Source organism: Dromaius novaehollandiae, chromosome 4 (genome assembly GCF_036370855.1).
Source record: "Dromaius novaehollandiae isolate bDroNov1 chromosome 4, bDroNov1.hap1, whole genome shotgun sequence".
Classification (NCBI taxonomy): Eukaryota; Metazoa; Chordata; class Aves; order Casuariiformes; family Dromaiidae; genus Dromaius; species Dromaius novaehollandiae.
The window spans coordinates 43,380,101-43,404,451 of NC_088101.1; positions in this window are offsets into that span (position 1 = coordinate 43,380,101).

Sequence of the window (24,351 nt, forward strand, 5' to 3'; positions counted from 1 at the left end):
ATTTTATCTAATTGCCGTTTATAGTATGTCAGTAACCAAATCTACAAATTTCTGTGAGCCAAAAAAGGCTGCGGCATACTATATGCACAGAAATGTAGTACCTCTGAGTAATGACAGAACACAGAATGTTCTCCTCTATTTCCATTTCAGAAAAGAAGGTGCTCCTCTTGATATTTAGAAACAAATTAATCATTCTTTTGCCTCTTTCTAGTCCTTTACATTTTTCTAAAAAAGCAATCATCATGTTAAACCTTTGGAAACTAGGTAAGATAAGCAGGTATTACAAAAAAACTGTCACACCTGAATTTGGCTCAGGGGTAAATATGAAAAAGTAATCTAAGAGAGACTGGAACAAACCACTCAGCAGCAAGGCCTTCAGATATCAAGGCTCATCTAACTAAGGTATACGACATATTTTTAACTTGTCAGAATAAAGCCCATTGAATTTCTTTGTCTGTCTGCCTACTCTGAATCTTTAATCAATTTACTGGTCATCACCTGTCTATTCAGCTCTTAGACCCTAGTCACATTGACCAACTGTTAAATCTACTTCCTTGAATTCACCAACTCAGGCATTTTTCCAAATTTTAGTCAAGTTTTGTACACATCCATTCACAAATATATTCCAGCCTTTGTGTATCATAATTAATTCTTGGGTTTTTGTCTCACCCATCAATTATCAGAACTCTTCTTTTCCCTCACTACAGGATTTGTCCCAGCTGTTCCTCTCAGATTTTATCATTGCCATCTTTACAGTAACTAAGTACAGATCCACAAATCAATTTATACATCACAGTCAGAAACACAGCAGCATTAATTTTTAGGTGACTTGCTCTCCAGGACAAAATGCAGTCCCCACGACCCAACAGTAGGTCTCTAGATTCCCTCTATGCCGTGTGTGAATGATCTAAATGGACAGAGCAGTCAGCAGCCAGCAGCCAGCCAGCTAATTTAGCCAATGTAAAATGCCAAGCTCTGAGAGAAAGGGCAGCTCATTATAAGGGATACTTTTTAATCCAGTATCCCAAAGGTTATCATCCGACCCACGATATGCAAGACCCAGATTGAAATCCTTCCTCTGCCTGAAGCAATATGAAGCCATGGAAGATCTTCAGCTCCTATGATGGAGAATGCAGTAGAGTCTCTCAGTTGCTCCCTTGAAGCTGTTCTAACTTTAATGGCGAGCCTAAGCATTTTTTGGACATGAAATGTAGTGAAAGTGTCAGCAGGAGTCCCGATTTACCAGTAGGGCATTGCTTCGCTACTAACGATATTTGAAGTTCATTAGTCTAGTGAATGTTTTACATTTTTTACATTAGGTATTCTTTTGTGTTGGGACTGGAACTAATTTTCTCCTGTGTGTTAGGTGATTGATCTCATTAACAGCTCTGATCTAATCACCATTTAAGAATATGCTATGAAATACAATAGCTTCAGCAGGAGGAACTGAAATATCTCCACCCCAAAATATCTTATCCCTCAGCAGCTGCAACATTTTTGATGAGTAAAAATATCTAGAAGAAAGTAAGGGGAAGGAACTAATTTTACAAGTTGCAGGGGGAGAAGTAGACGATTAGCTGGAAAGAGGAAATAGGGGGAATAGAGGCAACAAAGGAATAACAGAGAGAAAGACAAATTTCTCAAAGATACTGGCAGAAGAAACTGAGAAGTAAACGGTGCAGGCCACCTCAGAGACACTGTAGAGGAAGGAGAAAAAAAAAGAAAAAAAACCTATTGATCAGAAAACTTTCCAGAGTTTAGGGAAAGAAAAGTGACAAATTCTCCGTGTGAGAAAGAGCAAAGAAACAAAAAGCTCAGGAACGTCTGGCTATGAACAAATGAGAGAAAAATCTTCACTACTTGGTTTGACATCCTCATGAAAGAGCAAGGAAGAAAATGAGTATTTCTCTCTGCGAAACAAAGCGAGAAACTGAAGGAGGTTCTGGAGGCAGCCATACAGCCAAGAGCCAGAGAGCAGGACTCTGTAGCAGGCAGAGCAGGGAGGAGGATGCATTGACCGACTGTGAGGGTAGGGCTGAACCTTCAGTGCAGCGTTGCGGGAAGAGGAAAAGCTGCATTGCTTCAACAGCTATAGCTACTGTTTCCTTGTGGGCTGTCAGTAGAAAGCCGGCAATAATGTTTTTTATTAAACCTCCTACTGTTTCCTCAAAGCATCAGAGCTACTTGAATTAAATTATGAAAAGAAAAAGAAAGGCTGTGTCTGAAAAATGTCCTGAGGGAATTTAGCCAGAAAGTCCTAATCCTCTCCAAAAGGTAGATACCCTGTTGCTTGTGACTTTAAGAACAATTTTGGACAAAAGACTTGAAAATGCACAATAGAGAACAGTTATTCAGTGGTAAGAGATTAACTCAATGATCTAATAGGTGTCTTCCCCCTCTAGCTTCTATTATTTTCTGTTTAAATTGCTCTTTAAATTTGGAGAGTTAAAATTAAATAAAGACAAGCTATTGCTCCAGTATAAGCCTTTGAAAAATCTATTAAATTCATTCATCCGTGTTACAACTCTCTCCATGGGCCAAATTCTTCCTTCACTCACGTTTCTGCAGCGCTATTGAAACAGTAGGAAAGCTTTGAGTGACTGCTGTTTATTCTCTTTCAGAAGGACGTGTAGCTTTCTTGGGAGTCAACTGCCCTGAGAGTTTTAGAACCCCAAAACATCTAAGAGCTTATTGTTGATTATCCTGTATTTGAAGGATGGTCTACCACACCAACTAACAGTAATGTAACACAAAATAGATAGTTCTGTGTGGGCCAGATACTGCTTTCAGCTCCAGTGGTGAAAATGCCAAGAGAATTTACTTTGAGCTCCCATTGCTATTAAATGACAAAAGATTGGAAACACAACAGTCACCGGAGTCCTCCTGAGAAAAACAGGCATCACAACCCATGGGTTTCTAAGAGTGCTATTAGAGCAATGGTCTGTTTCTTAAGTAACTCTATCAACTAATCCCTTCCCTGAGTTTCATTTGATTTGTGTCTTTATAATCATTCTCTCATCTGTATTAGCAGGCTGAACATGCATGGACTGCAGTCACAGTAGTAATAAATTTGTGAGTCTTCTGTCAACTTTAAGTAAGTTTAAAGAAGGACTACTTTCTGAATAAATGGCCCTTTGAGTCTCTGGGTAGCCTCAAAAAAAAAAAAAAAAAAAAAAAGAAAGAAAAAAAAAGAACCCTATTATCCCTTTAGTTATCTGTACAGAATGCTAGAACTTAAATTTGTTGTTACAAGCTTCCTCCTTTTCTTTACTATTTGTATATTTTTTTAAACAGTTGATTGAAAAAAGCTCATGAAGTAACCACTTGGAACAAATAAAAGCCTTTCATTCCTTGGTTTGAGACTGCAGTAAAGTCAATCATGTCCCAGAGAGGGGCATATTATCAACTACAAAAGTATAAGAAAACTCTACATCTAATTTATGAACTAAGCAACAATAAGAATGTTACAAAAAATCACTGCTGCAGAAGATTAAACCATTTTAGCTAGCAGCATGGTAACTCAGTATGGGGACCATTTCTAATTCAGGGATTACTGTTGTAAACTTCTAATGCATCCACTAGGATCAGAAAGTATAACAGCAATCACAGCAAGTTTTCTTTAATAATTATTTTAGAGGTAGTAGAATAAAGTTCTTTAGGAGGTAAGCAAAGAGCCACTGCTTGTCTCCCTAGAAAGATCCAGCATCTTGATCCAGCAAGGTACCTTAATCAGACATTTAATCCGAAGTCCTGTATGTATGTAATGATCTCGTTGCACTGAAAAATCAGAATAGGCACTGCCACAGTCTGTGGAGATTGTGACAGGACAGATTCTGGCTACCTGTGTGTACCAACACACCAGCTCAAAACGTATTCTCTCCACCTACTGTGCAGCATAAATGATAACTGATTATATATAAAATGGCATGGTAAGATCCTGGCTCTGTTCTTTAGCAACGAAGAAGCACGGTATACCTTCTTTTCACTCATCCAGGCAGCAGCAATTTGTCAGTCAGCATGTGCTGATACAAAGCATGTTGCTTTCCCAAAGGGACAGATTAACATACATTTTTGCCAGACCCTTAAATATGTTGTTTCCCACTGGGGAAAAAATGCCACGTTAATTTAAAAGTACTGTAAGTTCCACTGTAAAGCTCTTTCATTCCTGCTGTGCTTGACAGTAAGTCTGCCTGCTATACGTAAGTGCAACAGCATCCAGGCTAACAATTGGTATTCCACCTCCACAAATATAACTGATATGCCTCTTGCAGCCATAATTCATCTCCTATCACAGAAGTGTACACTGGGTATAGAGTTAATATAAGCTACAACATAAGCACATTAAGATTGATTTTGCAATGCACAATACAGGCCACAGTATTTCAAGCATGTGAAGAGAAAGAAATGTTAAACCTCAACCTTTCAATCCAGCCCATACATCACAAACATTTTGTGCTCTGCCTCAAAACCAGACACAACTTGCCTTTGGGATCAAGCAAGTTGGAGACAACCATTATCCCTTCCAAATTCCACAATTTTCCGTAGGAAAGAGGCTTTGCTGAAGGAAGGGGCTTGCCATATACCACAGAATTGAGCAGAATGAGCAATCTTTCTCTAACCTGCACCACAGAGGAAAGCAGGGTGTCTTGGTGGGATTCAAGACCTTCCTTTGGGGAAAGGAAATGAAGAGCAAAGGGAAGAGAAGCAAAGAAAAAAGGGCAAGTCACAAAGCTTCATTGAAGAGCAATTTCAAAAATTAATGGTTCAGTTGTCCACTAGCCTTTAATAAAGTCAAATATTGATGTATGTATATATACATTTTTTTACTTTGATCATATTCAGCACATACTTGGCCTTGTTGTCACACGTTTTCGTATACCTGAAACATCCTGTTATGCCATACCCTTTTTCCTATATCAAGGTACTAAAACTGCTGATGCAAACTAAAATGCAGGTGACATGGAAATCTATAGCAAGACAGAATCTCAAAAAAGAGCATTGCAAAAGGCAAACATATCAGGTTTTTTTAAATGTTATTCCATTTGTAGAATGGTGAATACAGAATTAAAGTGAAACTATTATTGCTATCATTGGAGGTCTGAGATAACAGACTCCACAACTAATCTCAGTGGATTAATAGGACATTCAAAACATACCTACTGTTTTTCTCTGTGTGTTTTTCTCCTCAGCATTCTGATATCATTGTTAATAATTTTCAGTGGGATTTTGACTTTGTTTCTTTAATGAGGAAGCCTATTAATATTCCCACTTGGGAATTAAAAGATCATCCTAGTCTATGAGCAAATGAATGTTATTCCCTTTGGAAACTATTAGACAACGTGTGTATGCCTTTGCTTGATAATCACTGCAACTACACTACAAAGGGATCAGAAAGTTTGGCATTACTCTGGAAACAAGAGCCTTGCCACACACCTCAGGAGAATTTACCTCCTGATGATTTCTGCTTTGTTTTGCCACAAGAGGTTGCTGTTTCATCAGCTGCACTGCCAGACTGTGACTCAAGTCAGTGCCGTTAGCTGACTTAGGATCTTCAGCCTTTTAGCTGATGGGATTTCAACAGAAAATTTCATAGTAGATGTGTGAATGTGTGCATGTGTGTGAGAACACACATGCCTATGATACCACAGAGGTTTAAGAGAAAAATTTCATACAAAACACAAACAGTATAGATTACTCATTATCAAGATATATATACTAGCAAGATGAGAATATTTAGGGTTTGCATGTTGGAAAAGGGAAGAAAAGGCCATCACTTTGTAAAAGACCTTTTTACTTTCGCTGACATGCCCCCTTTCACATTCAGCTCTGTGAGCTTGGGGATAGCCAGGAAATTCTCCACCAAGGGCTCCTGTGGAAGCACACATGCACATGCAAACTCTGTAATGCATTTAACAGAACTTGTTTTTCAATGAAAAAATATATATCTTGTTCATCTTATTAAAAAAATAGGGTTTAAGAACGAAGTTATTCAGTACATTCTCTCCATGGAGCTCACAAATGCCAGGACAGCCAGGATGTTGGGACCTTCTGCACTTTTTCTATAAGATAAATCTGTGCTCAGCCTGAGTTGCTATATGCCTGCCTGACCGTGAGGGCTGCTGGTCAGGCACAGCATACATCCTGCTTCAGTTCGCACTTCAGGTTTTGTTGTGTTGAGATGCTGAGGCTGGTGCGAGCACGTGTGTCATCCACAGTGAGCACAGGAAAGAAAGGAGACTCAATGATTTTACTAAGTGTTATAAATTTCTGGTGGGGGAGGACTCCACTGTCTCCAAAATAAGAACTTCCATGCTCTAATTGATCCATTTTTCCCTCCCAATCATTTGCTAGGTTGTACATTTTTGTTTTCATATAGCTAATGTTTTTATTAATTTTCTTTAAAGAAGTTTCTAATGTTCTAATGAGTTATGTGTTGTCTTTCAGCTTTCCAATATCCCTTCAGTAATTTTGGTTAAGAAAAAATAGTACCATTTAAGAACAATGCAGCTTCCCTTCTTTCCCCGATTTTTTCCTAATGAACACCAAAGGACCATCAGACTCTCTTACAGTCTCTCTGTATACAACCTTTTTGCCTTTCAAACACAAAATAGATGCCAGCACTCCAGAAAAAACGCATGGGTAGAGACTGGCTAAAAAGATAATGTAACCAATTCAAAGAGTAAAAACTGGGAGGGTAGGACATATTCACTAACAGAGGAAGGTTGGCAGCAATAGAAACTAATTAACCTTACTCGGATATCAGTGAGGAAGACTATTCTGTTGGCTGAATATTTAGGAGGGGCTGGAGGGTAACAGTCAGGATGTCAGGACACCAGAACCATCTTGAAGCCTTCTCTTAAAGTTCGATTTATAAATAACTCCACCGTGATCTCCAGACCTTTTGCTATCTTCCCGTCTATGGGCTGTTCTACCCTGAATCTCTGAGGTCTTCTTTTTCATAGTCCCTACCATTTCCTTTCTACCTTATTTAGTCTGCCAGGCTTCTCTTTTAGTGCTATTTTCTTTTCTTTCTCACTCCTAGCTCTTTGCTTTGACTGATGCTGCAACCCACACCTCTAATAGCTTCCCTTTCTGATATGTGCCAATCAAACACATTTCTGCTCTCTTAGACAACTTGCTGTGTTCACTTAAGCATCAGTTTGGCAAGCACGCAAATACAGGCTTTGTTTTAGGTTTAAATTTCAGTAAGGTAAAGCATGTGCTTAGTGGCTTTTCTGAATCAGGACCTTAGTTTCATAATTCTAATCTCAGGCTTTTTCAAGATACTTAGATGGTGATTAAGCTATTTATAAGTTATTAAGCATGGTAATATTTTCAAATCCATGTGCACAGAGCAGCAATATCTCCAGGAAGTATAATAAATTCAAAATCGCACATATTCCTTTCATTTAATCTGCGATATCTAATTGCACTTTAAACTGATTGTGTGTTACTTGCAGTTGTTCGTTGTCTAAAAGCAAATTCTCAAACTGTATCAAGCAGTTCTAAATTATGTTCTTCAGAAAAGAAAAAAAATCCCTAAATTTATTTACATGGCAAAATGTTTATGAAACCTTTCCTTGCTGTAACACCAACACCCAATTTTCCATTGAGAAAAACAGATCACAAAAGATGAAAGATAAATTTTAACAGAAATTCACATTGCATGCTATCTGTTCTTCCATTATGTAGTGCATGCATATCCCTAAAAAGTAATGCATATTTTTCCAGCATGCTTCTTTCCTACCTACAGTCTTTTGCTATCAATATACATACATGAATTTATGATAATGAGCTAATGCTAGGCACTGGTCCAGAGTCTGAGCTCCATTTCACTGGTGTAAATCCAGAATAGCTATTAGTTTCAGTAGGACTATTTGTACCAGTGTAATGAAAATTAGATAAGACATTATCATTTCCTAACCAGAATCATCATCATTATTTATTTGTGAAATGGAGTTTTTGCTCCTGCATTTAACAAGAGGACTGGGCCTCCATGCCAGAAGAAAGTGTTAGAATTCTAACCTACCAATGATTTAAAAAATATATTAAAATGATAGAAAAAATACGGCCTTCTCTGAATCTGTGCATCAGCAGCCACTCTCTGCTTCAGCAAAACACAATGTCTCAAAAAATGCCTCAAAGGACATTCTCACAGCGCTGGGAATTCCACATGCGTGGAGCATATTAGCATGCACGGAATGCACTGATACTCTAAAAGGAAAAAATCCCAGCTTCTGCTTTTCCGCACTATACTAGTTTACCTATTTACCATAACCCACTTCTAAGGCAAAATATATTTCTGAAGTATTGTACATGTTTTAGAGTAATACTATACAACACATTTCAAATACAGAGCTCTTAGCTTTATTACCCTTTGGCAGGTTTCAGCCCAGTCAGTTAGCAGCAATATGTCATATATTAGTGCAAATAATGCAAGCTTACTCCATACCTCCATTCCCTCTCACTTAGCTCAAGTCTACCCCTGCTCTGGCCCCTACCAAACATCAGATGGAAAAAAAGCTATTCATGGATTTATTTTCAGGAACCAGTTCTGCAGGCTATTTAAAATATGGCTTATATGCATGAGACAGTGATAGCATTGTTTGTTTATTTGTAAGTGGAAAGGGTAAACTAATAGCAGAAACACTTCAGATGAAATGGAAAACTAAGGCTGAATGCTGCTGTTACTTCCTAACTTCATTAAACAGTGCAACCACACTGTTTTTTCCACAGTTTGCACACAGTCAGCTTCCAGGCTGTTAAAAATATTCCCAAATTAAAAAAACATATATTCATTTCACTTTTAAGTAGTGCATAATAATATAAATGGTATAACACAACATGTAGCAGGAATATATAAAATAGATAAGTCTTAGTCTTGTTACATCTACTAGATTTTTCTCCCAGAAACAATTACCCTTGGCTCCTGATTCTATTGTTTTGCTTCCAGACAATGCTCTGTGACTTAGTGGATTCACTATTGGCCCCTCATAGTTAATGCACTTAAACAGTAATAGCAAAATTAAAACTGGTTTTAATTTGTAAGTAGCTGATCCATTTAGTTATAACAGTGTACAGCTTACTTCTGAAAGTAGTGTTTACTGAAAAGTGATGCAACATATTGCAATAAAAGTGATGCAATCAACAGCATATTTCAGGTTACAACACACAAAAATAATTCACAGTTATCCAAAGTAGTTCTTCTGATCTACAGTTATCACTGCTAAGGAGGTATTTTGTTAACCTCATATGCTGTTCAGGAGGGGTGAAACTAGACAAAGACTAGTTTGAGGCTTATTTGAGGCTCCTAATTTAAAATATATTATGTGCTATTAATCCCCAAAATACACCATTTTCTGAAATGTGTCTGTCTGTCTGAAAGACAGACAGAGCCATGTGACCTGGATAACCAGCCAACCCAGCTGAAGATAATTAATCTTTGTTGATACTGTTTGAACAAATTCACAATTCAGACTTCCTCCCTGAATAAATTTACCAACAATCTGAGAAACATCAGTCTATTTGCAAACAGTTAGCACATAGGAAAAATGGTAGTCAGAGAAATTTGTCATGTTTAATAGTCTCCTCGAATCTAGCAGTGAGTTTTTTTAACCACTGGAATAAAAGAAATGCTGAGGATGAAATTATGGCTTTGCAAGCTTTGTGAAACTTTGGATATCATGAATATGAGAATTTCATCTTTCTCTCTTGCTAGCATGTTCAAACATTGAAAGCATATTTTAAAATGAAAGAGCCCATGCTTCATAAGTAAGGTTTTTCAGCAAAAGCTTTTAAACTCTATCTACTCCTACATCAACTTTAAAGGAAGAATGCGGTATAATATTCTGTTATCTATTAGGTAGGAGAAATAAATGTGTTGATAAAACTACAAAATATAACACTTCAGAGACCAACTATTCTTTCAATAAAACATCATCCAGCATAGAGTCCACGAATCTACCTACACTTTTGTAATGAAAGAAAATAGATCATTAATTAGAATATTAAGAATATGGATCCAGTGACACTGAAAAACAGAGGTTTAGCTGTGTCCTTGTTTTTCCCCAGGGATAAAAATGGCAATATACCTTTAACAAGGAAAAACAATTGATATAATCTGTATACATTTTCAAAGAAACCTGAGAAGATTCCTTAAAAGAAAGGACTAAACAAATTCAATCATGGGATAACAGCCAAAGTTCTGCTCTGGGTTGGGAAAACAACAGTGAAAAAGGCTAGGAGGCAGGAAACAGAGCAGAAATAAATGGATGATTTTCATGCTTGCAAAAGGTACCAGAAGCATGCCCAAGAGTACCAGACGGCTTCAGTGTTTAATATATTTACTGGTGAACTTAAAAAGAGCAAACTATGAGGTAACAAACCTGAAGGTGACATAAAATATTCAGACTGAGCTTAGACCCAACGTAGATGAATGCTGGGCTTGGGTCCAGATACAAGTGTTGCAATGCTTGTACACTAGCTGACAAAATTTTTGTGCATAGTAACTGTAGTTAATTTTCTTTTCAAATAGCCTTTTCAATTTTGTAAAGTAAACAGCCTCTTTATAGGGATGGATATGAACAACCTAATGCATCTTCAAAGTTCGTTAGGCTTTATTTTTTTTTATATAAGAAAAGTCTTTATACAAAAAGTTTATATACATAGCTTTTATAAAGTCATATAAACTTTTATAAAAACTTTTATTTCATTTGTATATAATGAAAGTTCATCCAACTTAACTGTAGTGGGCTTAATTTGATTTAGCCTGACTCACAGTAAACCTAAACTGAACCAAAAGAAGGCTACAAATGTGACTAAGGAGGGCCACAGAGATGTGATGAAGTTTCAGGAATATTTACCTGAGTTACTGAATTCCTTACATGTAAAGAAACCCACATCTCAAAGGAGCCAACTGGCCTGTTCAGTGGACAGGAGGTTCCACGACCGCCAGCAAAACAACGGGATGCCAATACTACGGCACGCATCGGTGACTGTTAAGTTTATCTTTAAAATACAATTTTTCTTACATTTGTATCACTCTGTGATAAAACACAAGCAGAAGATTACATAACCATGCTTTTTTGAATACTTAATACTAGAATTAAGATTGTCTGTGCAACCTTTCTAGCCTCTGACGTGTATAAAACCATCTCCTTCTAAGTTCATTCATCCACTCTGAACAACCTCAGAGAGAGGGAACAATCCAAGCCGCTATTTCTGAAGAAAGCTCTGACCTTACTTCCTACCTGATAAGACAGGAAAAAACTGTGTGTAACCAGCTACAGCTGTACCACAGAGAAAGATTAGAGCCTCCATCAGAAGGTGTCACCAAAAGAGAAGAAAAAAAGAGGAACTAACCAAAGCTTTAGAAAATGGGATGGCAACCAGAGCACTGATAGGTAGTTATAATCTTTTCTCAGTACAGCTTCATCTTGCCAGAGGAGCAACTGTTCCTGAGAAGGAGAGGAAGGGATTCTTAAAAGGATGGCAGAGATTCAAAAGCTTGCTACAAAAATTGTGTTTAGTTCTTGGATTCAAATCTAAAATTCTGAGTCTTCATGTCCTCATTTAAAATACTTGTATCTACAACATAGTGCCCACCGATTATAGTTTTTCCAGGGTCTCTTTAATTGCCACTCAAACTTGCCTTAAGTATGAAATAGTAATAGGAATAATGTTCAAACTATCTGCCTTCTAGAAAGAGCATTCTTACTTAGACTCACGTATACTCTGTAGAGCGCAACAGGTAAAAGAAATCAGCAGGGAGTGACAAAAGGAAAAATTTGTAACACATATGATAATAGATTGGAAGTAGTATTTAAAGGAATTTAAAAATGCCAGGGTTGTCCTAAACTCCTTCTCTGGAATATCCTAGTCATGCTCAATATCTTCATATGGAAGAGTATAAACATGACTTCTACTCTTATGTCAGTGAGCTGTACAGGAGCCGGAAGCTAGTAGAAAAAATGCAGTCAAGCTTTTTACATACCACATGCCTGAAACTACTCTCCTTCATACAAGTTTTCACCAGTGAAAGAGGAGACACAAGCCTGGTATGTATAAACTGACCTCAAGATCTTGAGTAAAACATGCTACGATCTTAGAAAAACATGTGAAAAAGATAGTACAATAAAGATTAATGAAAAAGCTCCCCATGAAATCATAAATGTATGTGAAATGATGCACTGTATTTATAAATGCATTGCCCGTCTAAATCTTAGTATGTGTAAATCTGTCTGATGCAATATACTTGCACTGCATCTCTAAATCAATACACTTAAAGTTGGGTTTATGCAATGTATTCTAGCTACTGTTCACTCCTGGAAATAAGAATGAATAAAATAGTCAAATATAATGCAGATCAATGGAAGAAACCTCATAAAAACATGAATACATAGGCAAGATTATAAATGACATTAATTCCACAGACACAATTTCAGCCCTGCTGATCGAAGGCGACATGAATAAGTAAAACCACAGTGGTAGTAGAAATTTCAATGCCACATATTTCCCTTTAGTGGATAACACTGGGAATGGTCCCCACAAACAGATAGAAAAGCATAATACATTTAATTAACAAATCTCTGGTGCAATGATACCAATTTTCAGCAGTTTCCAAATGTATTAAACTATACGATATGTAGAAAATAACAGATGGTGTGGGACTGAACACAGGAACAAATTCACTGTGACATTCTGGCATATTTATAAAGCTCATCAATAGAATCAATTTTCAAGTAGCAAAGAAGTAAGGAAGAATTTTTAGTAAACAAAAGGTATCTGCTGTGGAATCATTTGCATTATTTCATATGTTCATCATCTGTTTCATCTGATGAAAAAAGTAAACAGAGAATATATAGCAAATATTAATATCTCTGCATCCCAGTAAGTCAAAACTTTAAATCTGTTCTCAGGTATTTTCTTAGTCATGATGAAAAAAATTATCAATTGTTCATTATAATTCAATAACACATCATTACATCCGCATTGCGCAAACTGGGGCTAGCACTGCAAGACCTAAAGCTTTCCAGGGAACTTTGTAAGAACTTAGATAAAAGACAGATCTGGAAAAGACTTTGATCTGTACCAATTTTTTCAGGTTCACAGCTAAAATCAGATCTCATAAAAAATGTTTTGTGTATTAAAACCAAGGTACAATAATACACTGAAAAGAAGAAGCTGTAGACTGTTATACTACTGTACTGCTTTAGGTTAAAAACAAAAAAAAACCCAAGCAAGCAAAGAAATAATAAAAAAAAGACTTTTTGGTGCCTTTTTTTTGTTTGTGTCCTGACCCCCCCAGACACACAAATTTTACACACCTTTATATAGGTCCACACGTGATTTTTATCTTCATTCAGAAAAACAGATACATTTTGGAATGGATAAAGATTTTTCAGCATCAAACATGCCTGTTAATTTAATGAAAAATAGATTTTAATCACATAAAAAGTATATTTTACCCCTAATTCCTGAATTTATAACAGAATTATTTTAAAAACTAATTAATTGCAAGTATTATATGTTCTGTTACAGCATTTTCCTGACTGCGCCTCCAAGTTTAACTCTCTTCTTTGCTGAAGATACAGAGCTGACAAACTATTCAAAAAAGCTGATATTAGAAAACATTCTCTTGAAAGTGGGAATTAACACAAATGTTTCTGAAAATGGGGTCTCCAACCGCATTGCCCCCTTTTTAAAGCAAAATTAAATTATTTAAGATTTTTATTCTAGAAATGGGGCTAGATTTTTGAACTCTGTAGCTTTGGGTACATATATGCAATATTAGAACTTGGACTATTTTCCTTCACCATAGCAATAATCAATAAAGCATACTATACATATTTTTCATTTTCAGTAAAAATCCCCAGAAGAACATATCTAATTTTATTTGCTTTTCCCCCATCTTATAGCTAAAATACCTCCATTAGACATAACAATACACTGCTGGCACTCCCAAAAGGAATGAATGAAATATAAACTTGTAGTTGAGGCTGTTAACCCAGAAGAAGATGATTTACAAAACACATACAGTCCTACGGTAATTTATTCCAATGGCAATGGCAGGAACTTTGCACTACTATAATGTGGATTTAGGGAGAGTCTGATTTTCACCAGATGAACTGAAGGCTTTTTGTAATTGGCCACCAACTTTAATGCCCTTTGCCTGACATGTAGGATCACCAAACAATTAAGGATTGCCTTCACTAAGGGTTTATTAATTTCTGTCAGTCCTGGTAATTCCAATTCACTTTTAAGGACATTCTTCAGAAAAAGAAAAAAAAAAAAACGCAGTAAAAATTCCACTAGCACTAAAACCTTTGTCAATACCTGTTAAAAAAAAAAAAAAAAAAAAAAAAAAAAAAAAAAAAAAAGATGAGGAGAATACTGCCTTTGTGCCCTAAACACCTGTATATTCCCAAGAATAAAGTTCGGTATGTAGCACCAGAGTAGAGCAAGCACACCTCAAGGCAGTCAGTATCCCACAGCATTTTCTTAATGGCTAACCGCCATTATAACTTCACTAACATAGCAGGACACTATTAAAACTTCATTTTGTACGAGGAAGAAAACAAAAGGTCTGGGAAGGAAAAAGTGACGTTGGGCAGGTACCAGTGGAGTCGCACTCACCTAGCGTGACCGTTCCGACCTCGAGCAGAAGGCGCAGGTAAGAGAAACTCTCTCCGACTGAACGCAGTCATAAATGCCACCTGAGGGCTTATTCTCATAGATTCCCTTCTTAGGTAAATGAAGAAACACACAGATGGGAAAACAGCCTGCACTTTTTATTTTTCATGTGCAAAACATTTATTCTTTAAAAAAGTATGGTTTCAGCCATTCCAGAAGTATTCACAGAACTGGGCTGGAAAACCTGTATGAGACCAAATGCACAAAAGCACCAGAAAATTAAGTAATTTCCTAGTGTTTTGTATTCTCTTAAATTAAAAAAAAAAATCAAATTCTGAAATCCTTAACAAATTATAGGGATATTCTGGGAAAGTATTGTCACTTGGTGAAATACTCTTCCTTCTGCACATAAATACCTACATTTGTCATTATGAAGAAGAAATTGTGTCTCCAGCACAGCTGGTTAGGGCAGCCTTCTAGAAAACGGGAGAAAAAATTTTAGATTTTGTCCCTGTCCTCAGCTTTGCGGATTTAGCATTGTTTCCTTACCTTCCTTAGAAAAGTCTGAAATACGCTGGAAGTAACACACACAGTGTTCTGCTCCGCGCAGATATGTCGCTGCTTCATTTCAGTGAGAAATAACACACATCTCAAATTTGTTTGTACTTCTTTATTCCTCTTTGCTTGCTAAAACTTTAGGAGATCAGTATTACCTGATCTGCAGAGCCTTAATGCCACTGCCTATCCTGGAAATTCATTGTAAAGCATGAACTGGTAGTAATTCTACAGTGACTGAAGATCATCACAGCACCCGTGCCAGAGGTGCACCCAGTATTATTGATATCTATTTGGACAGTTCTTTCTCTCATTTAACTTTTTAACAGAAGGTTAAAAGGTGACCTGATAACTTTCTGTGAAGTAGGTGAAAAAGCAGTTGGTTTCTGGCTACAGAAGGTTCTTTATCTAGTACTGAGACATATAAAAAGATTGCAAGATAAAGATTAGCACTTCTACAAAATGAAGATATGGTGCTGGGGGGGGGTGGTTGTTTTGTTTTGTTTACCTGTAAGCTTTGAATTGATAAAAGTATTACATGACAATACTTTTGTAATAGCGAATCTGGATTTTTTGCCTGCCCGTGAGTGTTAAAAAAAAAAAAAAAAAAAAAAAAAAAGAAGGCACCCACATCTTGTGGGAAATTTTCTATTGCCTCTGAAATGTTCAACTGCCTGGAAAACTAGTGTTTTGAGGTTTGATCTATACAGAGAAGGTCTTCACATTGCTGTCTGTTTGTCCCATTTTTTTCTGAAGACCAGGCATAGAATGGCAGAAGAATGATGACTCCAGGCTATAACTGACATCCAGGGATAAAGACACAGATTTTGATGCCATAATTTGCAAGTGTCCTTTTTATATATAGAAGCCTTCAGAGTGGAAGCTGGGTGTAGTTGTCATCTATTTTTGGAAATTATTCTTTCCCTCAAACCTGAATGAGTTTTCTCAAAGGCACTAACATTTGGATTTAGGACTGTCAGTAGCATGAAACGCATAATTCATGTACTCATTTCAGAAATATTTTTTTCACAACCAAAGAAAACTAATATTAACTACAAATATAGAATTATAGGTCAAACTGCACCTCTCCCCAACAAACCTTCTTGCTAAATACCTTTCCTATAATTAATTTAACTGAGAGCTACAGTAAACATTGTGAATGTCAGATCCCTAAAGGTCAGTGTGGAAAACAAGCGCATTACTCTAGTGGATGAGTCCTCTTGTAAACACTGATAAACATTAGGCCCATGACAGTGAAGTAACCAAGGAAAAGCAGTCCCAACAAAGTCAGATGCTGTCTACTGTGCCCTTATGTGCATCTGCTGTTGATTAATTGTTGATCCAGATTCCCTTATTTTATCAGCTTCTTTTAATAAAATACATGAAATTATACAGGATATGAGGCTGACTATTTAAGGCACAACTTCATTATCAATTTATTCTGGCTGATTAGCTAAAGCCTTCATTGTAATATGCAGTAGAATTCTTTATACCTCTACTGGAGTTTAACTCATACATAAAACGCTTAGAATAATCTGTACAGCCTGAAATTAGGCTGCTTTGCTTTCCCTAAACAGCTCAGTTTTCTTTCCAGATCAATGCATCAATGCAGATAAGAATGACTTCAGCTTTGGGTAAGTCTGTTTTCACTGGTAGAATCATTTTTCAGGTTAAAAAAAAAAAAAAAAAAAAAAAGAACAGGGCTCAGTTCACTTCTCTTTGTGAATTCCTTAAAGCTGTGGGATAGAGCAATTTGCCAAGTACCAACTAAATTCTTGTTAATCTATTATTTTCTCTAAATCAAGATTGGTTTTATTTTCTGATAATCTTCTAACACGGCAGTAAAGTCAATCCTACTCAGTACAATGCAGTTGCAAAGATGAAACAGGTTGTCTAGTGCCTTCAAATATATGATATTTAGAACTAATTCAAAAAGCAAAAATATACTTTGTAATTAATACATTAAATCCTTAATGGAACTGTTAATGATTACTGCCTACGTCCACCTAGACATAAGCTGCAATTTATATTGGTTAGACCGCAAGTCTACCTTTATCTTTGATATTTTTGAATTTTCCAAATGCTTAAATATTTCCTAGAAAATAGTATATTTACCAGTGCTTTACAATGAAAACAAAAACACCCCTCTCCCTACCTCCAAAACAATCCTTGTTAGGCTAAACAAATTTTTTAAAAAAAGAAGAAGAAAGGAAAAAGAAAACATCAGACTGCTATTTATTTTTTATCTCTAAAGATTATACATAGAACAGGAGAGGTCGCCCTGACTTGGTCTCTTTTCTATGAATTAGAAGTTTTCCTGCAGCCCTAGCTCAGGAAATCTCTGCTCTCTTTAAATGCAGCACTATGCTGTGATTTCTAGAACGGCATAAAGTATCACTAATGCACCTACATAGCTTATGAAACACCTTTACTGTAGGGAGTACTACATCACATTGAACAAAATTATTATGTATTCTTATGCTAAAAACGTTTGAGAATCCTGAGAACTCTGCGTCTATGTTTATAAAATGTTCAAATCTTTGTTTAGTACTAGAAGGCTCAGGTTGGTACTTCTTAAGTATCACTTTGAAGCTTTATATTTAGAATTTAGTGTTCATTATCTGCAGCCATGCCAGGCTGCAGAAGATAGAAATTTTTGATTAGAAGCTATAAAAATCCAACTTCTATCTGTTGTGAAGTCCCAGTATTTCAAATCTTTGAGGTAGCACCAACATACAGAAAGCAGCAAAACTAATCAGAAGAGCCAGAGTTTGGGGGAAAAGTGTCCATTATTTCTAATGAACTCTCTTTACCCATTCAGAGATTCCTGTGCAATTTCTTTTCTGTGGAGATATAATACATTTTATGATGTAATATTTTCTACACGATTATAGCTACACAACTGCTCAAATCAATAAGCTACTTCTTAAGAGTCACTTCATTTTTGTTCCACTAGGCCAAAATGAAATAAATTCCCCAGTGCATTTTGAATACCCCCTTTAATATTAGTTAATTTCTAATAAGGTAAAATATTTTCTTATTTTGGATGCATGTTAGTTAAGCCTGATGAGATACTTTTATAAAACAAGCCATACCTCTTTTTTTTCCTGCAGTGTTCCTACTGTGAAATGTCAAAATTCCAGGTGAGAAAAGAGACAAACAAAATACTACTAAATAGAATTAGGATTAAATGAAAACCAAAGTAATTCTGGCCAATTGTTAAAGAAAAGAGGAAAAGGCAAAAGAAGAGCAAAGAAGGCAAAAACTACTTCCAGATATATAAACCTGATTTTGTTTCATACGCCTGACTTTAATACATAAGTGGAAGGGTTAATTTTGAGGTTTAATGTGCTCTTAATAAAATCTGGTCCCTAATTAGAAAAGATGTGCATGCATAATAGCTGTTTTGTTCTGGTTTCACACCAGAAACTAAAGTCTAAATCAAAATTAGGATAATTTGAGAACATGTGCATTGAAAAAAATTCTTAAAACATCACATCTGCAATCAGCAGTGAAAAATTGTCTTTCATCAGTCAAAAATCCTGGGAGCATAGACCAAATTTATACACAAATTTACTGCATCAAAGCCAGCACTGGAAATTTCATGCAGTTCTAGTAAGAGACAACATACATTTACAGTGATTGTTGTAATAGCTGTCAGATAAAGTCTTATGTGCTGCTTATTTTAGAATGAAAGATTACCTTTACAGAATATCTCTATTTTAGGGAAACACAAAGTACAATAACAACAACTATATTTCTGTATTGCTACATTGAAATGGAAACCATGAGATAATCTACAATCTTTTTAACAACCAAGCACTTCACTGAAAAAATCCTGCATGCCTGTAGATAAATACATACCTTTATTGACCCATTTAAATATGAGGCTAGCTTTGATATACCTACAACTAATTTACAAACCCAGCAGTTACAGTTAAGCCTCATGCAATGCAATCAAAAAGAGAAATACAATAATTCTGCTTTGAATAAGCTTGCTTTCCCTGAAATACTTGATTTCTCAAGAGTCATTAAAGCTTTCTCGTGCATCTCTCATGAGCAAAAGTCTATGTAACACCCTATCACAATCATATCTATGAATAACATTAGCACAGTGTATCAGTGTAGTAACATTAATATACATTCACCCATTCCACCTTAGGAATTTCATATTATACAGGCCCCTTGTACTCTCATGCCACAATTTACTTTCAGACTATTGGGAATAACGATTGTTTGTCAAGCATTATTGTTGTAAAAGGTCTTTGAACTCCTTTATGGAAATAAAGAGCAGCAATAAGGATACTCTCCAACACATGGGAAGGGGAACGCGCATCTCCCTAAAACAGTAACAGGAATTGCTCAAGGAAACGTTGGCTGGCTCTTGTATGGAGTGGGAGCTACGGGCAGGAGAGCTAATGGAAGACAGCTCAAGTACAGTAGCACCAAGTTTTAGCTAGAAAACAGGGGAAGATGAAGGCTGGTATGTCCAAACAGGCAGTGTGTCAGCCAGAAATAAACTCAAGTACATGCAACTCAACTACTCAGATCTGGGCAGTCTACTTTTCTTCACATTGCCCACTCTGAAACAGATAAGCTTATCCATTTTTTAGAAACCTACCACTACCTTACAGAGAATAGAGAAGGAAAAAAAAAACTTTAGTAAGAACAGTACTAGAAGTAACTTCTAGTTGAAAGAAAAGTGGTCTCTGCTTAATTTTTCCTTCATTCACAATACTTGTGAATCAACAGAATTATGCCATGGGTTCTAGATTTCATCATTAACTTCTCTAGGGATTTTGGATTAGGATTTAAACATATAGTGAGACAACACTAATAGAATTCTCTTACCAGGTAACAGTATAGTTAATTTCTCATCTTAAAATGAATATAATTCCTCAAAGTCCTTTTCAAGGAAGACTGTTGGATCTTTCTGTTTAATCTATCACATTCAGTCATCTACATCATGATTTGAAAGTTTTTTTGATTACATAAATTCTCCTGGACCTCTGAGAACGAAGCGTTTCCAGGATGGAATTAGAATAGGATGTCTGAAGGCAACCTCCTGGCAATCCTCTGATCATCATAGCTGGCAAAGAAGCTGCTTCAAAATGATTATTCAATCACACAGATTAAAACAGCTTTTCTAAAAGCCCAATCATATCATTTGGCTTATGCTTGCCACAGCCCTGCATAGACAATAAGCTTATCTACGCTGCAGCCAAAGTGCAATTTCAGAACGTGTGAAAGTACCCAGAACCGCACACCAGGAACAGCCTTGCATGCAGGCAGCAAGAAATCATGCAAAGCACTCAGCCACATCTCCCTTGAAAGATTTGCAGCTCATACAGACTATTATAATCTTGCAGCTGTACTAATCTTGGTATTTAAGTTAGTCATATATGTGTACTTAGCATGAATAAGAGATGAGAACAGTGTCATAAACCCAGTTCAGTTCTATTGTGCATCAAGACTGGATTTACTGTCAACTTAAAAAGAGATGTTCTGTGATTTGTATATTTGTGCAATATGAGGACACGGATTTAATTCACTAGCTAGTGAATTGAGAGGAAGTTGATATTTTGTTGTCATCTTTGGGTTGAAGTGAAAGTATGAATATTTTATTTTAGTATTCAGAATTGCTTCTCAGAACTTTGTTTTTTTCATCTAACATGCAAACAGGGCAATGCAATTTAGACCCCTCTGGGGCTGCAGAAGCTAGAATGCTTACTTATTTTTTTATAATAGACACAGACAGTAATTTTATCATAAAGAAATGTACAAGTAAAATTTTTATAGACTTGGTCTTTTTCTCTTCCTTCTTGCAAATTTTTGATTATAAAGATGAAGACCTGATTAGTGATCTCACTGTCACAAAGAGAAATGACATTTTTATTTTGTTTTATGGTTCAGAGCTATTTGGCAATGAGACCTGTTAGAAGTATCTCTAAGGGTTGTTGATTGCATAACAAACTTTTATGAACATATGTGAAGAGTCAGTAGCAATATAGCTACAATTTACAAATAACATTTCTGCTGAAATGCACATACCTCCACACACACACTCATACATCCTGCGTACATCTTGCATTATCTTTCAAGAGTGAAATGCATAATCAGACTCCATTTAACATTTCTCATAAGCTCTTTGTATTGCCATGTTACCTAAAATAAGAGGAAAAATTTGTAAAGAAGAAATCTCACTCAGCCACATGTAGCAAATTTGAATTATTTTTCCTCTAGTTCAGGCTGAATTGTATCTAAGTAGTCCATCATCTCCAAATTTTTAAAGGTTCTTATAAAAGGAAATTGTTGCCCATGACAAGCTTTTCTCCCAGTTGCTCCTCCTCCTATAAGTATACCTAAAAGCATTTTTTCTCTTCCATCTCATTCTTTGATCTTTACGTGTGACAGTGTCTATTTCAGGGCAAATGAACTGCACCCTTTTCATCTGTCATAATTTTCTTCAGTTACTTAAATGTATTAACCCATTTTTAGCTATGATTTGTTGCCTCAAATTTTTGCCTTTTTTTCTTTGTTTTCTGTTTCCCTTACAAACCAGCTGATCCACGTCCTCAGCAGTACCAATGCTCTTCTCAGTGAAGGCAAGTAAGAGGGAAAAAGGGCAGAAGCAAATTGACTTGAAATTTTCTTACTTATCTCCCAATCTTTTGGGTTGCTTGGAACCAACCTGATTTTAAACAGTTTGGGGCTGCCTCACAGCTATTATAAATTAAGCTGGCACACTTTGTAACAGAAAGTCTCAAGAGTTCGCTCCAACTCATGCTATTCTCCAGAGGGAGATGCAGAAGCAGTAATAGAGCATGTAGCCAGCTTTTCGTCAGAGAGAGATTTCTCCATGTTATAGAGTGCCCCAGTGGGCTGACTACGGGGAAGTTTTATGCCGGCTTTGCTCTGGTAGGGAAAAGGTATGATTGAAGCAAGAGCTGAACTTCATATTTGTCACCCCTCCAACCAGCACCAATGACAATAAAAAGCCAAGTTCAATCACTCTAGGAGTTGTTTTTCTATAAATAATATCTGTGGCCTGGAGACAGTCCATACAGAATCACAGGATGGTTGAGGCTGGAAGGGGCCTCTGGAGATCATCTACTCCAAACCACCCTCCATGCAAAGCAGAATCAACTACAGCAGGTTGCTCAGGGCTGTGTCCTGTCGGGTTTTGAGTATCTCCAAGAATGGAAACTCCAAACACTTACTTTTATTTCTGTATATGGAAACTTAAAATATAAGCTGCTAGCTTATCTTAAAGCTAGTTCTTTGCTATAAAAATAATCACAAGAGAGGTGCAAATGAAAATATGTATCAACAAAAGTTATACAGGCCAGTGCATTAGGAATTAGGCCCTTCCCTCTCCCACGTCTGGGCTTCCAGAGGTCCAGATCACTTTTCTCGTGCATCCACTCGGAACTGGTAAATAAACCAAACTGCAGGGCAGAACACTGCTTCTCTTCCAACCTCTTCCAGACTACAAAGTATTTAGTCATGCTTCTTGCTGTCTTGCAGCTAATCTTGCCAATTTCTATTACAATGTTGGCTCTATATTTTCAGGAGTGTGATTTAAGGTGATATGACCACTGTTCAGGATTGTTCCCTTCTGTCAGACCTGTACAGAGACATCGCAGTTGCAGCTGTATGTTCAGCTCAACTTCATTGCAAAATCAACTCTTCAGCATTATTACTGCTAAGATAGTCAGGTCCTACTGGTACATTGGCCAAACACCAAACTATCCATGTATAGTACAGTATTACAGAAATACTACATATATGATGCAGATTCTGAAGGTAGAAATGCTGGTGCAGAAATCAAAAAGGACCTGTTATTCATATCCCTGCTGCTTCCAAAAATAGAGCATAGGAACTATTGCAGCACAGGGGTTTTGTAATGCAAACACGAAATCCAGTACTCCTCAGTTTACAGTGATCTAGGGAAGCTGGGGAACATCCAATACAATTCCTATGCCTGTCTGACTAAAGAAGTCTGGATAACTTACTAGTCTGTCCACAGTTACAACAAATGGATGTTAACTACAGCAACACCGCTCATGGAGTAAAATTATGGCTGAAAAATATTACTACTTATATAAAATAGTCAGGCTGGAATAAGCTTTCCTCTTTACTACTAGAAGTGAAATGTAATCCCTCTAAGTTCTGCATGGATGACTTACATATATAATAAATTGAAATATGAAATACAGCATTTGCCATATAGTAGCACTCAGAGAACACCACAGTCCTAGTCTTCATTGACATGTAACTACTGTCCAAAAATGAAGACAAGCATGGTGTCTGTCACAAACATTTCAAATTGTTCGAGCAGGGGTAGAAGAGTGAGAAAAGGACAACGTTTTTTTTCAGTTCCTTTACAGCATCAGTGGGGAAAGGATGACATTCATTATATAATTCACATAAATAGCTTTAATCTATTTACTCCCTTTTAAGGATGACATACAGCATGTTTCTCTTTAATGAATGTGAACTAGATGTCGGGTGGCTCCCCTCCTTTTCACTTCAGTACACATTCAGTCCTGTGTCATTATGAGCTGTTATCTCCTCCAGGGAGAGTTGTGGTACCCACCGCCTTTCAGAATGAAGTCCTTCATTTACCTATCAAGAGGTATTTTTATGCTGATTTAAAATGGATACTTTAGCCTCAACACACTGAAAGATACACAGTTTCAGCTAGCTTCTCTTGTCTGCCCCAAATTCTTTCGATGCATATGAAAAAGATAAAATCTTTTGTCTTCTCTCTCTCCAAAAAATCTCATATCCAATAGGACCTGCCTACTTTAAACATCCTTCAATAACGTAAAAGGATTTTACTTATGTAACATTACGGATTTGTTTCTTTTGACATGCTGCTTACTAATATATATTGTATTTTATAATCTCTGAGAGAAAGATTTATTCCAGAAGTAATCCTATACTTTGATGTGAGAGGTTTTTAAAACTGCTCTCTTGAAATGACTTTGAAAATCTGAAGTGTCTAATTACAGTTCTTATAATTCAGAATGGTAAAATCACCAAGAATGGAAATTCCACAAAGTTCTTAATAGGCAATGCATTTCAAAAGCTCATATTAGAATAAGGAAAATTTAGTCTTTTATAATGTAGTAATAATGACATTTGCTTTCCTGCATTAGT